We start from the raw sequence: 18,199 nt of genomic DNA, 5'->3' as shown, positions 1-18,199 counted from the left end.
CTTGGTGCCTGTGTTTGCTGTACTAGACTTCAAAGAATAAGACAACAGGTTCAGCCGTTAATCTGTCACCACAAATCTTCTGCTCGATCCGTACTCCAACTCTTGGGGTTGATGGCAACCTCGATCACAATTGTTCCTTTGGCCAGGTACCACATGAGACTTCTTCAGTGCCTACCTCTCACTCAGTGGTACCCTCTACAACATCCATTGTCTTTTCAGATAAGTATAACTCAGAGATGCAAGCACAATTTCCTCTGGTGGACATCCCAAAATCCCCAACAATGGTCTTGCCCCTTCAACCCCCATCAGCCCAAAGCCATGGTGACCATGGATGCCTCCCTAATGGGGTGGGGGGACTATGTCAGGGAAACTCACTCCAAGGCACCTGGTCGGAGACAGAGGTTAATTTGCATATCAATGTCCTGGAACAGAGGGCAGTGCTATTAGCAGTGTAAGCATTTCACTCGATCCTTCTATCAGGGACTGTTGCAATCCAATTAGACAACATGTCAGTAGTCTGTTACATCAGCAAGCAAGGGGGCACCAGATCTTACCCGCTATGCTGAGAGGTCTTGAGAATATGGCAATGGGCAATAGCTTCCAACCTCTTTCTAATTGCAATGTACATTCCCGGGAGCTCCAATGTAATAGCGGACAAATTGAGCAGGTGCATTGTACAACCTCACAAGTGGTCCCTCGATCCTGTGATAGCGGCAAAAATTTTCAATCACTGGGGCCAGCCTTGCTGCGATCTATTCACCTCCCCAATCAACTACAACTGCAGCAACTACTTTGCCCTGATCCCCCCTTAAGGACAGTCACCGAGAGATGCTCTAGTCCATGCTTGGACCCCAGGTCTGCTTTATGCTTACCCTTCTCTACCCCTCATCTCCCAATTTTTGAAGAAAGCATGGCAGTTGAAGAGCAAAGTAATCCTCATTGCTCCATATTGGCCTTGACAAGTTTGGTTCCCCTTCCTCTGGCCTCACCTGCTAGACCGACCATGGATTCTCAATCCAGTTCTGACGTTGATCTCCCATCTGCAGGATCTGACCCACCCCAATCTAACAAACCTGAAGTTGACAGCTTGGTTTCTTCACTTCCAATGATTGCCAAGAAGGATAACCTCTCTTCCCCGGTGCGCAATATTCTTATTGCATCTCGTACATCATCCACCAGGCTAACCTATCTCAGCAAATGGAAAAGATTTACATTATGGGCAGCAAACAAACAATTGGACCCCTTGTCAGCCCCAATTTCGGTGGTAGATTATTTATCAGATCTCTTTCAATCTGGGGTGTCAGCGTCTACTGTTTGTGTTCACTTAGCTGCCATTTCTAATTTCCACATTGGCTTCCATTACTCTTCTCTCATGTCACACAAACTCTGTAAGACGTTCTTGAATGGCGTTTTTCACTTAAAACCTCCCTTTATAGAACCAGTACAATCCTGGGACTTGTCTTTGGTTCTGCAAGCCCTAACAGCACCTCCCTTTGAACCTGCATCTTCATGTGATTTAAAGTACCTCTCTTGGAAAACCTTTCTGGTTGCTATCACATCGGCCAGTAGTCTGTCAGAACTTCAAGCCTTATGCATCAAACGTCCCTACCTTATTTTCCATAAAGATCGAGTCTCATTGAGAACGAATTCTTCCTTTTTAACGAAAGTGATGTCAGAGCGGTCTATCAACCAGTCTATTGACCTCCCAGTAGTCTTTCCTAATCATTCTAACAAAGGAGAGTATTGCCTTCACTCTCTAGATGTTCACAGGCAAATCCGTTTTTATTTGGACAGAACAAAATCTACTCATAAATCAGACCAATTATTTCTGGCATTTTCTGAACCAAGATTAGGACGCCCTGTTTCTAAAGTTACATTAGCGTCATGGTTGAGAAATTGCATTACATTCATCTATAACAAGAACAACATCACCTTGCCTCATAAAGAGAAAGCCCATTCTACAAGTCAATGGCAACTTCAGCAGCTTTCCATGCTAGGGCTTCCCTCAATGACATTTGCTCAGCTGCGACTTGGGCCAACCCACATACCTTTATTCTTCATTACAAATTGGATTTGGCCTCCAGAAGAAGAGCTTCTTTTGATTCCATGGTGCTCAGGAATGTCCCTCTATGAGGGCTGCCCAGGGATACAGGTAGCTGGGGACTCTGTCCCATCAGTAAGGAATGAACAAAGATTGACAGCATAAGATAAAGAAGTTATGTCTTACCGTAACATTCAATCTGTGTTGTTGATCTTCGTTCATTCATTACTCCCCACCCTCTGTCCCCCAACGGAGGTTCCTAGTGGATTTCATATGGTCCTCCTTCCATTCTTGTAGGTCTGTTATGACCAGAGGTAGCCTCTACTTTTGTCTATTAACTTGCAAACTCGATCTGAGGTAAAAGGGAGCAGAGCATTGGGGGTAGGATCTTGGCTCAAGAGTTTTTGGCTGACGCGAGCTTGGTATAAGGCCGACTCAGTTCCGAGGACAGAACCAATAACTCATCAGTGATGAATGAACGAAGATCAACAACACAGATGGAACGTTATGGTAAGACATAACTTTTTATTGATGACATCTCTAATATTGCCCATTTGGAGCCCATCTTGCCTACAGCCCCTCACATGTCCTCTTGCATTGAAGAAGCAGCTGTCCTGATGGAATCAAGTGCCAAGTCACAGTTATCCAAATTTAAAGAATGTGTTATAAGGGGAGAGTGGCATCTCCACCGTAGTAGTGCCAAGTCACAGTTATCCAAATTTAAAGAATGTGTTATAAGGGGAGAGTGGCATCTCCACCGTAGTAGTAAAAGAAGATGCCCGCAACTCTAAGGTGTAGTTTTGAGGTGCACCCCTCCCCAGGCGCTCATAAATTCCTGATTGTAGGCCATTCAGCTAGGGCTGTTATGCCTAATTAGTGGATGGTGGGTCCTTCTGCTACCTAATTTTCCTCACAAGATTAGTTTAAAGTGATTCAGGGGTTCTTTCATTTTCTTCAAATTGTGCAGTTAGGCCTTGGACCTGGTAATAGTTCGGCTAGGGCAAAAAGGGCCCTGAGGGCAAATTGTTTGGGAGGTACAATCGGCCAATCTTGATTTCTCTTTAATGCATACCAGCAGTTAAAAGCAGGTAGTGCATTTGCAGTCATCAGTTTAAAGCGTTTTCTTTTACATTAAAAACTGAGTGCTGTAGCTCTTCATGCAGAGTACAGACGGTAGCAACTGAATCCAGCAAGCATTTTGTTACAGTTTAAATGTAAAAAAAAGTAAAGTAATGTCTGAGTGTTGTAGTGCTCCATGGATAGTATAAACTGTAGCAACTGCTACATTTGTAGCAAGCAGTTTTCTACAGTTAAAAAAAAAGAGAGAGAGGAAGGAGAGTTGGGGGCAAGAAGCAGAAACTGGACCTGATTGCTTCCTGCCCAGTTACCTTATCATGAACCTTTTTTGCTGCTCTTCACTTGAAGAATTGGGGGGGTGGGGGTTGGAGTGAGTACTGCCTGCAGGAAGCTAATTGTAAAAGTCCTTTTTTCCTGGTTGAGCCAGCTATGCCTCTAGACCAAAGTATATTTTTGGAGTCTATTCTGTAAAAGAACAGAGCCTTTCCAGTGAGAGTCAACCTCCTTATTTTCTACCCCCACCCCCACATATTTTAATACAGATGATGAGGACACCTTGTCCTCTAAGTCCTCCAGAAAACTTCTTATTGGGAAAACATTATTAAATAGCAAATCAAAGAAGTGTGAGCATCCCAGGTAGTACGTATGGATTTTTCTGGGACTGGACCCTCCCAAACTACTATCACCAGTTCTGGTTCCTCTGCAGGATGCCTTTGAAACTACACTTTTGAGCCATCCCTCAATCGACTGCTGCTAAGAGAACCATGCATTTTTATAGGATTCTGGAATTTGGTAAGTTATTTTATGAAATGCTGTAGCAGATACAGCTGTAATGTTCATGGATTCTGATAAGGGAACTAAGATGGTTCCAGGGCAAGACACTCTTCCTGATGACTGTCAGCATCCTTGATTGCTTTGAGAAGAGAGAGTACACATGGGTGGGAGGTTGGCATAATGGTTAAGGTGTTTACCTTACAAACACAAGGTGCAGGGTTTGATTTTCATGAGATAATTGGCTAAGCTTAAAATGGCTCCCAAGAGAAGTTAGTCTAGTACTGATCTATGAAGCGATGGACATACTAACCCTGGCCATCTAAGCCCTGAACTGTTGAACCCACATAGTTGTGTATTGGAAGAAAATACTAAAGAAGCTTGAAAATGTTGTAGAGGAAGTTCCAGATGAAATTCTGTAGGCTATATTTGTGGATAATGTTAACAGTTCCACACAGGTGGACAGGCATGCTTATGGTTAGAATGCTGTAAATGAAGTATTTAGCACTGTTATTCTGGGGTCAGCAATCACGAGACATGCCTGGCACTGCCAGGGAGTGTCATGGCACAGTGGATTAGTGCCCCTTTAGACAAGAAGTTGGTGTTTAGAACCCCATCTTCAGAATTTTTATAAAACTGAAGGAGAGCGGGAATACTATCCCTCTATTCCCAAATACAGTAGAGATTACCCTAGTAATCAGTAGCCTTTCTACTGAGGCAAGGAAAGGGGGAATTGCCAAATGGTAGAAAGTCTCCCCAAAGAGAAGGTGACGAGTGATGAGTAGGGAGCAATAGTGACTGTGTATCACCACTTCTTCCCCTTTCCAGAAACTCCACCCCAGCCCATTAGACTTTCCCTTCCCGCCAGCTATCACACAACCCTATAAGATTGGAGGCTAGTTGGCCCATTTTTTCAGTAATGGAGAGGTATCACAAAAGACAGGGAGGGTTCTAAGGACTAAACTGAAGTCAGGAACCTTCTGAAACAAAATTGTCAACAAGATTCAGAATATCCCATCTGTCCAAGGGAACAGAAGGCTCTAGATAGGCTTCTTGTACAAGAATGCTTTCATAGAGAGCCATAGAGCAGGTTCCTGAAAGAAAAGGACCCACAGATTTTTATTCGTGTATGTTAGTGCAGGTAAAGATGGACCCTGGAGACCCATCCTACATCTCTGAAGGTATAACACATTCTTAAGGGTCACAAAATTCAAAATGTTGACTCTTTAAGTCTTGTTTTCCCCTCTGGGCTATACAGATCCACATTTGCCACTTCAACAGAGATCAGAAGTCACTTTGAATTAAAGGAGGAGGCTGCTGCTATCAGTTTACTTCCTTGCTTTTTGATTTAGCTATACTCAGAATATTTGCAGTGTCTGGTATCACTGATAATCCATTGCAGTACCATGAGCATTCACATATACCCTTATCTGGCATCTGTCATATTTAGGCACTGTCCCTGGAAAAGTTGCAGAAGGATTTGACCTAGTACCATGGGATGCTTTCAGAAGTTGGATTTAGATTCATTGGTAGTTACTAGATACTGATTCATAGGTACTTAACTAGGCTATTGACCTGTGGAAATCCTAATCCTAGCCTTGCAATCAGTTGGTAATTATTAGCCCTTATATTTTGAAATATGAATATCCAAATGAGTGTTGGTGATAACTAATTGTTTCTAAATCCATGAGTGCCAGTGATGCTAAACCAGGCCTTAATTTGTGATTACCCATCGATTCATCGAAATTGCATTTGAGTAGAGTAAGAAAGGACTGCTTTATGTGGAGTGGAAGATGGTTTCGTAGAAGCAGTGTTCTGTGTGATACATGGCTATCCCTACAGCATGTTCTGCTAATTTTGCATTTGAGGTCCCCTTATTAGGTGTTTAACATTGGACTTGTGAATGTGTAATGGGTCTGATAAGGCTCTGTACAGGAAGCACAGGTCAGCTTTTAGTAGGCTGTATGATATTGAGAAGAGCGAGATGGCTTTCAGATGGTTTACATAGTTTTTGTCAATCGGGTCCTTGATTTTTTTTATTTATAATTGAGAAAGCATTGTGGTCATTATGTGAAGCATTTGGCCAGGTAGATAACCAAAAGGGGGATTTTACTTCATGACCGACTTAAGTGCCCAAGTACAGTGAAAATATTACTTCCTTGGATGCTGCATCTTTAAATGTAAGCTGAGTGATGTCAAAGGTTAAGTTTACAAGTTACAACAGTGGATACATGCTGCTCAAAGGACAGTTAATTGACAACATAGGTTCCTAGATCTCTACCTATGGGATCTTCAGGAGCGGGTGTCAGTGTGATTGTTACAAGGGGAGTTATGGTTGCCAAAGGGTACAATTATACTTTTATTGGCATTTAATTTTAGTCAACGGTTTTAACACCAGCTGTTAAGTACAGGACCCTTTTGTAGGATCCTGATGCCCAATGGGAAATTTAGAATAGCACCAAGTTTGCAGTCATCTGCAGACATGGTCAGCTGCAAATCATTAACATTAGCTTTGACCTCCAAAAAGTAAATGCCAAAGATAAGTGAGCTAAGGACTGAACCCTGGGCACTCCACTAGTGACAGGTCTTTTAGAGATGGTAGAACCATCCACTGTACTTCTTGGGTTTGGGTATTTCTGAGTTGTACGTTGCACAGGGGGGGGGTTACATTTGGCTGTGAGAGTTTATCTACAATGCCTGAGTGTAGGATTGAGTGCCAGATATGCATTGCACATTGATTTTCCCTCACTCAGTTCCTCACTGACTTTTGAAGAATAGACCAAATTAAGTAGGCAAGACCTGCACTTGGCTAATCAAACTGGGTTGGGGCGAGAGTCTGTAGGTTAACTGTATCCCTCTTCCATAATGATGCTTCCCATAGCTTTACAGATGAGAATTGTCAGGCTTATGAGTGTATACCTGTGTCCTTTAAAGTCACACATGTAAGGGAATATCTATTGCAGTCCTCTTTTCATCTAGGACAAAGTCAGTTTTGAGGTTAGTATTGACTAACCTCTGTAGATGATATGACAAGCCATGTTTCAGGTTAACTAGTAGGCAGCCTGGTACATTACTTGGTGACATATATGTTGTGTTCTTGGCCTTAGATAATGCCTTGAAAACTTGTTCTTGGGTGATGGAGAGGGGAGGGGTGTAGATGCTGGTATTTTTTCTGAGAATATTGGAAAGGAGTGAAGATGGAGCTGAATTTATCTGCTTCTAGATTAGCTGTATCCCCTGGGTCTGAGTCTGTGATATCATTATTATTAGCTCTGTGAAGTGCTCTGTACTTTTTCTGAGATTTTGAACATAGTTAAAGGATTTGTGGTTTTTTGCTTTAGTGGCTATTATTTTCTAATGTGGTTTTGGCTGATTTGAATAGGCTCCAGAGTACCTTATTTAGTTTACCAAGTGTGTTTCTGGCTTTCTAAGAGGTGGATTTATTTTTATGTGCAGTTAAGTACCTTTTTTTAGTATAGACCCTGATTATATCAAGTTTACCCATAGGAGTTTGTTTCTGACTTTGGCAGTGAATTTGTTTCTGAGGTTGGATGATGTATCCATATATCCATTTACATGTGCATAGAATTTGATAGTAAATGATTCCTCATAAGCAGTGGGATCGGCAAGGTGGAAGGGACTTTTGAATTTAGCCAGGTCATCATTCGGTTTTAGTAGATAAGCCTTTGTATAGTCTCTGAATACCTAAATATTGAAGGATGCAGGTTTCAATCTAAAGATGAATGTGACTGACTTGTGGTCACATTTGATCAAGAAGGAGATTACAGTTGATGGGAAGCAGAGCTGCCCCATGTTGGTAGGATGACCTGATGAAGTCTATCTATTAGACGATAGCGCTCATCTGTTGTGGTTGGAAGTAAAAAGAATCGATTTTAATACCAGTGTGGTGGTTTGGACTTTATTTCTTTACCCCATGTTGGTAGAAACCAAGGGCATGTCCCTGGTTGGGGTGAGGAGTAATTGGTCCAGCATTTTCGTATTGCAGTCCAGAAATCTGTGGACATTCATGTTTGAGGATGTACAAGTCTCTCAGTTTATGAAGGGATAGTTGAAGTCTCATAGGAAAATGGTGTTTGCTTAATACATACGGACTCTATGCTGGCTAAGTAGGAGATATTGGCTGAGGGTGGGTATAGAGAAGGTCTAGTAGTTATCCATGATATGATGAGAAGATGTTCTTCATGTTTCATTGTTGCAGTCATCACATTTGGGTTATCCCTGCCAGGGTAGCCCTCAGCTGGCCCGAATACTAGAGGCTTAGTATTTTTGTGTCAGTTTCTGTCACTCCAGGACTGATGTCAGGTCATCAGTGGTGTACAATCAGGCAGCTGACACCATTACATCAGTCTTTCTTGCTGAGGAGCCCAAAGCAGAAGCAGTTTGCATGAGTGTCAGTCGGCCGCTACCTGAGTTTTTCATTTCTGAATTGAAGTTGAAGTTTTCTAAAGCTAAGTACCCCGTTGGGGGTCCTTTTTTCTTGCTCTAAACAATGTCAGAAAAAGTTAACAATTGTCTCGCCTGTGGAAAGTAAATACCACACTGAGACTTTCATTCTTACTGCATCACCTGTTTAGGCTAAGACGATATCCCCCGCTGTCGCATTTGTGCTTTGTTCAACGCCAGAACTATACGTTGTTGGGCCCTTATTATAGCTAGATATTTTTGGTCTCAGTCCTCAAATTCCGATATGGCTTTGGTAAGCCATCTGACTACCGATCTTCCAAAAAAGTAAGGATAAAGACAGACAGATCGTAAGGTCCAAAACTGCTGCCGACACTTCTGTTAAGCTAGTCATCAGTTCTCCAGTCCTCAGTGAGGCGCTTTTGCAGCCCTGTTGCCCACTTCTGTGGATTCACAGGCCACTACCGAGACCCTTTTGGGGTCCTGTATGCCATGAGACTCTTCTTCGACTAAGGATCCTGTGGATGTTTATGTCTTGGATGGGTCTGGAGCCACTGAGCAGGTACTGGCTTCCGAGGAAGTACTTTGCACTACCGATACTCGACACAGACCGACGACTTCTTTTGCATCTTTAGTTCTTTCGAAAACAACTGAGTTTCTAAGGTCCAGGGTATGAACCACACCCAAAAAAATGACTACCCAAGCTCAGGCACCTGCTTCCTTGCCTCAGTCTCAAATGCTTAAAATGGCAAAAGACCTTATGCTTATTAGGGGAAGCCAGGCTACCCCTTCCAAGAGAAAAAGAGACTTGTCCCCAGTAGTTTTATCTGAACAGGAGTCCGATGACTCTGCATCATCTGAATATGAAAATATACAACCCCTCTGCTTGTGAGGATTCTGATGCAGAGGAATCCATCCCTTCAGCCTCTCCACCCGAGGACTTTTCCTTTGGGGAAACCCTACATACTTTAAGGGAGCATTTCCAATGGGAATATCAGGACTATCTTCAGTCAAAAAAGAGACTCAGGGAATTCTTAAATATTCCACAGCACAGACCTTTAGCCATTCCTCCTGTCCTGGATGTTGTGGATGATGTTTTTATGGAATCCAGTCTGACCCCTGACACCCTCCCTCCTGCTCCCAGGAAACCTGACAGGTATTATAGAGTCCCTGACTCACAAATTTCTTTTCAAAAATCCTACCTCTGACCCCAAGATCATCTCTCAAGGACCTAAAGGAATCAAAGCAACTTCAGCTAAGAATCCCACCCCCCTCAGATAGGGGTTCCCGAGCATTAGACAGATGGGGTAAAAAAGTATACACCTCTGCTACCCTTGCTATTAGAGCATTAAATTGTCAGTTCTGTATGCTGAAATATCAAAAACATACCATGGAACTCCTCAAACAAAAAAATATATTCTTTCCCTGCTTGTGCAGAAAATAAAGAGTTACAAGAGTTAATGCATTCTGCAAGTCAAGTAACTAAGCACACCTTACAATGTGGTTTTTGACACCCTAGAAGCATCTTGCAGGGCAGCAGTCATCTCTGGTTCTGTCCTTAGAAGGCATGCTTGGCTTAAGGAACAGCCCTTGCCAGACCATGTCAAATCCAAATTATTGGACGCACCCTTGCACAAAGACAACTTATTTGGCACCAAGGCAGAAGAGGTCTTAAAAAGTTGGAAGAAAAAGCTAAATCTATGCAGACAGTTAGACTTCTTACAGGTCCAGCCACCGAGGTTCAGTAGGCATTGCCACTCCAAGCACTGGTCCTTTCCTGCCCCCTCCAGGTCAGCTCAGCCCAGACCCAGGGGAAGCAGACCCCCCAGACAACAGCCCCAGGGAATGCAGAGATCTATGGAGTTCCTCCTCTTCAAAACCAGGGAGTGCAAAGCCACCCCCCTTATGATAAGAACTCACAATGACTTTACACTTCCATCCCCTCCCTCTGCTCACCTGCTGTTGCCCATAAAAGGAAAATTCTCCCAAGCAAGCCACTGGGCCACCATTACCAATGACTGCTGGGTCCTCAACATAGTGTCCCAGGGATACAAATTTTATTTCCACACTCTGCCAACCCCAAAAGGGTTCCCAGATCTTCCTCCAAACCAGTGGACAGAGACCAAAAAGCAAGTCCTTTCCCTGCTCTGTATGAGGGCAATAGAGCATGTTCCTGCAGAACAGATAGGCCAAGGTTTCTACTCCAGACTCTTCCTGGTACCCAGAAAAGAGGGCACATGGCACCCCATCCTCTATCTATCCATTCTAAACACCTTTCTGGTGATACCAAAATTCAAAATGCTCACCCTCCTGCAGCTTCTACCTATGCTTTTCAAGGATGCTTGGTTAGCCACCCTAGACCTAAAAGAGGCCTACCTACACATCCCAATCAGAGAATCATGCAGGAAATACCTATGTTTCAGGGCAGGATCACTGCACTTTCAGTTTTCTGCACTTCACTTTAGCGTATCCACTGCTCCCAGAGTTTTAACAAAATGTCTGGCCCCGCCATTGCTTTTTGCAGACAAAGAAATATTAAAATTTACCCATACTTAGATGACTGCCTGATTCAGGCAGACAGTCAGGAAAAGCTGGTAAAGCACATGACCTTTGTAAAGGACCTACTGACCTCCCTGGGGTATACTATCAACGAAAAGAAATCCAAACTAGTTCCCACACAAAAAAATTGTATTCCTGAGAGCAAGCCTGGACACAGCATCCCAGATGGCATTCCTTACTTCAGAAAAACAAGCCTACCTGACAGCCTACTTCTCTCAACTAGCCACCAGGACCCAGTTATCCGCAAGGAAAATTCTGCAAGATCTAGGGTTCATGGCTTCTTGCATTGTATTCATTCCATATGCCAGACTGCATATGAGGAAACTACAATAGTACCTAAAAAGCCTTTGGTGTCAGCACTCTGAAGACCTGGAAACTCTTATACCAATGATACCTTGTCTAAGGAAAGATTTTCTTTGGTGGGCAGCAGCATGCTACCACAACAAGGGACTTCCCTTCTCACAACTCCATGCTGCCCAGACCCTCACCACAGATGCATCAGACTATGCCTGGGGTGCACACTTAGACAGCAGGTGCATTCAGGGGCCAATGGAGCCCAAATCAAATACATCTGCACATCAACCAAAAAGAGGTTAGCTGTTCAGCATGCCCTGACAGCTTTCAGACCTATACTTTCCCTCGGGCCTCTACTGATGACAACAGACAACACCGCAGTGATGTGGTATAGCAGCAAGCAGGGAGGGACTCACTCTTATCCTCTGTGCAGGCTCGCCATGACCCTTTGGCACACGGCCTCAGCCATGCAACTACACCTGTTAGCACAATTCCTGCCAGGCTCTTTAAACTCTCTGGCAGACAACTTAAACAGAAACCTGCTAGACCCACATGAAGGGCAGCTAGACCAAAGAACCTTCACCCTTGTAACCCAGAAATGGGGCACCCCAAAGGTCGACCTCTTTGCCTCCCACTCCAATCATCAGCTCAGCAAATTCGGCACCATGGAACCTCACAGCAAGGCCTGGAAAGTGGATGCTCTCTCCTTGCAATGAGTAAACCTCTCAGTCTATGCATTTCCCCCTCTAACACTCATTTCAAGGGTACTGCTAAAAATAAGGGAGGAAAAACTGAGGGCAATCCTGATTGCCTCAGACTGGCAATGCCAGCATTGATACCCACTGCTGCGCAGCCTGTCACCCCTGCCACCATGGCACCTGTCTCAGATCCCAACACTCCTGACCCAGAGGAATGGAGAATTCATGCATCCCCAATTTTAGACCCTCAGCCTGGCAGCCTGGCATATTCCCTGACCTCTCCTCAAGCTGCCAGTCTAAGCAAACAAGTTCTAGATGTTATACATGAGGCCAGATGCCCCAGCACTAGAAAATCTTATGCTGACAAGTGGAAAAGGTTTTGGACCTGGATCCAGGCTAAGGGAGCCGGAATGGCACAGCCCTCCCTACCTCTCATCCTGGATTACCTGGCAGACCTACTACACAGGGGTCTATCCTTCTTTTCTATTAAAATTCATGCCTCTGCCATATCTGCTCATTTCATCACAGAGCCATCTTTTTTCTCACACCCTCTCATCAAACAGTTCCTAAGAGGGGCTAACAACTTGAGGCCACCTAGAAGAGCTCCTACCCCAGCTTGGGACCTAAACTTTGTGTTGGAAAAGCTCACCCTGCCCCCCCCCCTTTGAACCTGAAGCTTCAGTAGAGTTAAAATTTCTCTCTTGGAAGACAGCCTTGCTTCTGGCCATAACTTCAGCTAGAAGCCTAGGGCCTATATAAGTCTAGCCAAAAAAGGTATCCTGGCTTTCACCACCCAAGAAAATTATTTTCCTGTGCTCCTGTCGAGCAGAGACACAGAAGTGATGCCCGGGGTGAATTTCCTATCTCCCATCCAATCATCAAGATTTTTCTTGGAGTGCTAATGAGGAGCTTTGATATAGATAGGTAGTTTGTTCCAGAGTATGGGAAGTCTCTGGGACAGGAATCTATACCTCCAGCATGTTCTGTTTATTGTGGTGACAAGGTTTAGGTCCCCAGAGCATGTAGCTCGGAGGGATTGGGATTTCTTTAAGTGGAGCATATCCAACAGCTCTGGATTTGACATAGCTTTGTATGTTAGGCAGAGATTGCCACGGAGTAGGTGATATGCGATGGAGTAAAGCTGGAGTTTTTTGAGATGGTCTGCGTAGGCATCTGTGTGAGGCTGGTAATCCTCTTTGTGAGGTATTTCTGTGGCCTTTCCAGTTGTTGTAGATGTCTTGTGAGGTACATACCAAAAGGAGAGCTGTATTCTATAGTAGGTCTAATGATTGACGAGTAGAAGGGAACAATGACCTCTTTTTTTCCCTGGATGAGAAACCTTTTGTGATGAGGTGTGTCATGTAGAAGGATTTCCTGACTACTGTGGTGATGTGATTATCAAAGGAGAGACTACTGTCCACCAGTGTCCCAAGGTCTCTTATCACACTTTCGGTGTTACGTAGACTAACCGCCTATGTGATAGTTCATGGGTGCAGAGTTTTTACCAAAAGAGATGACAATGCATTTTTTGGCATTGAGCTTGAGGCCATGGCTTTGACATCAGGGATCTGTCTTAGTGATGCCCTTTTGTAGAATACCCACATCATTAGGAGTTTCGATTATGGCTCCTAGTTTGCAGTCATCTGCGAACTTCATTAGCCAAAGACCTTCTGTGTTAGCCTGTACTTCAGATAAGTAGATACCAAACAGGAGAGGACCCAGGACTGAACCCTGTGGTACTCCACTTGTCACTGGTCTGAAGTCAGATTTGGAGTCTGCTACTTTCACAGTGTGGGTTCTGTCAGTGAGCCAGTTGGCAACCCATCTTGTGACATAGGGATTTATACCTAGTTTAGTGAGTTTATCTATAATTCCAGAGTGGGGGATGGTGTTGAAAGCCTTGGCAATATCTAGATAGGTTGTGTGAACCACCTTACCCTCATCTACGGCTTTGGTGACCGCTTCAAAGAAGTCTATTAGGTTTAGGAGACATGATCTGCCATTTACAAATCCAAACTGAGTGGAGTCCAGAGTTTGGAGATTACCAATGTCATTGTTTATAAGTTCCATGATGATACTTTCCATAGCCTTGCAGACCAGGCTCATGAGGCTAATGGAGTGGTAGTTCTCAGGGTCCGTGGTGGCTCCCCCTTTGTGGAGTGGGATAACCATCACTGTGCGCCATTCAGTGGGCACAAAGCCTGCAGTGAGGCTATGATTGAACATGGTACTTAAGTGGGGTGTCAGTTCGTTCTGTAGTTTGTGTGGAACACAGCCTCTGATGTTGTCAGTTCCCATGGATGCTGTGGTCTTGGCTTTGGAGAGTGTGGTTTTTACCTGTGCAGCTGTAATTACATAAACTTTGCATTCTTCTGGTATAGAGATGGGCCCTTTAGGGGGTGAGAGGGGGTTAAAGTTAGCACTGAACCTATCTGCCGGGATGTTGGAAATATCAGTTGGCTCTGTATATTTAGTGCCATTGTGCTGTAACACAGAGCAGATCTGAGTGTTGCCATTGAGATTCTTGACATAGCTATAGAATGCTTTGTGATTGTCTTTAGAATCAGTGGCAATTTTGTTTTCGTAACTAGCTTTGGAGGATTTTGAGGGATCTTAGCTTCTTACTGAGGCTGACCAGGGCGTTCCTCCAATCATGGGATTTTACTCTTTTTTGCAACAGTTTCTTTCTTCTGTTGTAGAGTTTGTTTATGGCAGGGGACCACCAGATTGGCTTCCTTTTTTTGGAGGATAGCATCTTGGTTCTGTTAGGGATAGCACGATCCATGCACTCGTGTAAGTGCTTATAAAGTGCATTTGTGTAGGATTCAGTAGTCATACCTCTATTGTCTGCCTGCATGGGTGTCATGAAGTTTACCACTTCTGTATTAAGAAGCATGAAGTTGGCTTTGGAGAAAATTTTTATGGTGGTTTCCCTAATAGGGGTGGGATGTGGACGTCTAGGGTGATTAGTTTGTGTTCAGATCTGACCAATGAGGAATTGACCTCTGGTGTGAACACTGGTTGCCCATGTTGGTAATGACCAGGTCAAGGATATTGCTGCTCCTGGTGGGGGTGTGGATAAGGTGATCCAAGGCATGGGAATTTATGAATTCCAGAAAACATTGAGCAAAAGAGTTGATACATGAGTATTTTCCCAGTTAATGGTGGGGTAGTTAAAATCATCCATTATTAGGGTGTTAGGTTGTACCCTAATATTTTCCAGTGTATCAAGAAATGAGGAGTGGAAATCCTGGGACATGGTGGGGGATCTGTAGCAAGCTACAATTTGGATTTTTGTTTTGCCCAGAGTTAGTTGCACTTGGATAATCTCGGATGCATTATGCTGAGCAACTAGCCTGGAGGTGTGGATATCCTTAATGAATATGGACACACCTCCACCTTTAGTGTTTTGGCCCAGGTTAGGTGGCCGAAAGGTGTGGTATGAATTATAGCCTGGTAATGCAGAGGAGCTCTCTGAAGCCTTGAACCAGGTCTCTCTCACTACACAGATGTCGATGTTTTCCATTTTAAGGAGTGCCTTGAGTGAGTGCATTTTGAGATTTCGACTTCTAGCATTGAGTGGCATTACCCTCAGATTTTGCTTGCTTGTACCTGTTACAGTGGTGAATTTGTCATTTGAACCTTGCTTAAATAGGGGTGCAAAAGCCTTAGCCAGTATCCGGAATCCCAAGGGCGACAGGTGCAGGCCATCTCTGGCAAAGCATAGTAGTCTGTCGATCATGTCATCCCAGGCAGACAGATACTGGATCCCCTTAGAATGACACTAGAAGCTTAGCCAATTGTTGAAGTCAATAATTTTGTCCTTGTACTGTGGTATCATTCTGGGTGATGGCAGGATGCTACTCAGGGCTGGGGTCATACCTGCCTGGGCTACAAGATCGGACAGCTCCTTCATGTCTCTTTTCATGTAGTCCAGGAAGATACGTCTTAGGTCATTCACACCAACATGGACAATGACAGAGTCATATTTGTACTTGTTGTGGAGTGACCTGAGTGCGTGCATTATGTGGTGGATCCTGGCACCCAATAAGCAGCTGACAGTAACTTTTTCCTTGTTTAGCCTGGTGAGTGGGACATCAGTGTGCCTGACTATAGAGTCACCTATGACTAGAGTGTTGTTTTGGATACGTTGTTATGCCTTATGGGCTGTGGTTGAGTGGCACACTGAGTTTGTGGGCTATGTGTCATTTGGGTTGTGTTGGGGGTGGAGGTTGCTTGTGTTTCTACTTTGGAGGTCCCTGTTGCTTGGGCAGATTTTTTTTGAGAGCCTCCGCAAATGTAGGTGCGTGTTTTGTGTTTCTATGTGTGTGTGTTTTGATGGTGTAGGTTTTGAGGGACTATGTGATGAGTGTGGTGTGGTGCAGATGTTTACATTCTCCTCTTGACTGTCTAGTCCAGTCTTGGGTGAAGAGATCTTTACTTCTCGTTTGGCTATGTAAGTGCATCTCTCACAGGTTGTAGTGTTGGGTGGTAGGAGGAGAGGGTTGTCTGTGTACATAAGGCAATTGCTGCATTGCCCCAAGATGCCCAGATTCATCAGGTAGACAGGAGAAAACACCGGGAGCTGACCCTTAGACATGCCTGGATAGGTGTTTATTTATTAAGTACTAAAAACTGTTTTCCTCTAGGCAAGTGAAGAAAGTTGAGTGATGTAGTAATTTGTAGCTTATTTAGTGCTTACAATAAGTTCTGAACAAGTGCTGAGTTCAAAGAAACAGATTAAATTGCTAAAACTAAAAAACTGGCTAGTTCTAAGGGAAAATTCGAAGAGCAGACTTTATGGCGCCGGGAATACTTTATTTATTTTACATTTGTTTACCGGGATAGTCCAACTGGATACATGTCCATTTTCAGTGGAGGCCCAGAGAGAAAAGCTCCACATAGACAAACTTACATAGATTACACAGAAGTTAGCAAACAATTATAAAAACAAAGTGATTATATAAAATGGGTTAGTAGTGTTCCCTAGTAGGGACTCACAATTCTCATGGACAGACAATTAAAAGTAAGAGACATCAGACTGGAAGCAGAGCTTGGTGATGTAGTTACAAGTTATGATAATTGCAGAATATGCTTTTAGTTTATAACTTAATCAGGGTTGGTACATGGGCATAGCCAATTCACTTTGAGATACTGTTGTGAGTTTTTTTTTTTTGAAGAGACTTTTGGAGGATTGTAGGGTTATATAGTTTGGCAACAAATTCCAGGATTTGCCAGTGAAGTTTGCAAACAGGGATTCACCAGCAGAGTGCTTTGTGGGTGTAACCCTAGGTAAGTGGAGATGCATCATGTGTGTGTGTTTTTTTATATAGATAGGCTACCTAGTTTTTACTACTTCCACTGATAAGCTAGAAGGCTTCCCTCTAACACAGAAAGGCTTGGGGGCTCAGAAACTTACAAACAGTCCTGGATACAGCAAATCTGTATCTGGACTAGACTGCTTACAGGAAAGGAAGGAAACAAGCTTAGAATTTTTTTTTGTAAAGCGGAAAGGGAGAAAGGAGGAGCAGAAGATAATTCAAGGTTAAGAAACTAAGTGGGTCGGCCTTCTTAAATGTTCTCCCTGTATTAGGTAGAATGAGGTAATGACACTAGACTGGTAGGAGTGTCCCAGATCAAATTTACAGTAGGGGTGGGTAACTTCAAAGCCACCAATCAGAGCAAACAAACCCAAACAGATGCTTAAAGGGAGACTGTCAAAGATGGAGCTTCCAGAACACTTATTTTTTTTCCTCACCAGTACGTACTTTGAGTAGTGTTCAGTGGACCTGTGTTATTAAATCTGCACTTTTCTCTCTATTTTATGTGTAATTTCATTGTTTTTACTTCAGGAGCGTCCCGCTCTCAGTCTGGCCAGATAATACCTCCCATAGTGTGATGTCATCGTTCACACCCCCTCCCCACCTTCATATCTTTACATATGAACCTTCTTGAACTTTGCCAGGATTATTTTCATGCCCTAGGGAAAAGTAACACAACCCTGCTTTGGTTCCGGTCATACACTGAAGCGTATTTACCAATTTATATACACATATTTTTTTTTTGGGGGGGGGGGATTCTTCTTAACTGAAGCGATTCAGCGCTGCACGAGTTGACTGCAGCAGGGGAAAGTATGAACCAAATTAGGAGCGTATGGAATCACAGAGTTGAGATGTGGTATAGGTTGGCTAATTCACTTGATGCTTTATATATATATTAGGATTCACATAGGTTACAACAAGAGTTTGTTACATCGTTGTTTCCGAGATGGATAATATATTTTTGAGTTCCCTGGCACATATGCCTGTAGATCGTGCCCTTATGGTTTGTTATATGG

General features: G+C 43.6%; 1 protein-coding gene across 1 annotated transcript in view; it reads left to right on the top strand.

Moving 5' to 3' along the window:
* Positions 1-18,199, top strand: part of YJU2B (YJU2 splicing factor homolog B) — a 986,874-nt gene that overhangs the window by 280,579 nt on the left and 688,096 nt on the right. The window lies entirely within an intron of this gene.

The sequence above is a fragment of the Protopterus annectens genome, chromosome 15.part0 (genome assembly GCF_019279795.1).
Source record: "Protopterus annectens isolate FY-2018-M chromosome 15.part0, PAN1.0, whole genome shotgun sequence".
Lineage (NCBI taxonomy): Eukaryota > Metazoa > Chordata > Ceratodontiformes > Protopteridae > Protopterus > Protopterus annectens.
Note: the sequence above shows the minus strand (reverse complement) of the source record. Positions and strands in the feature narration are given on the sequence as shown.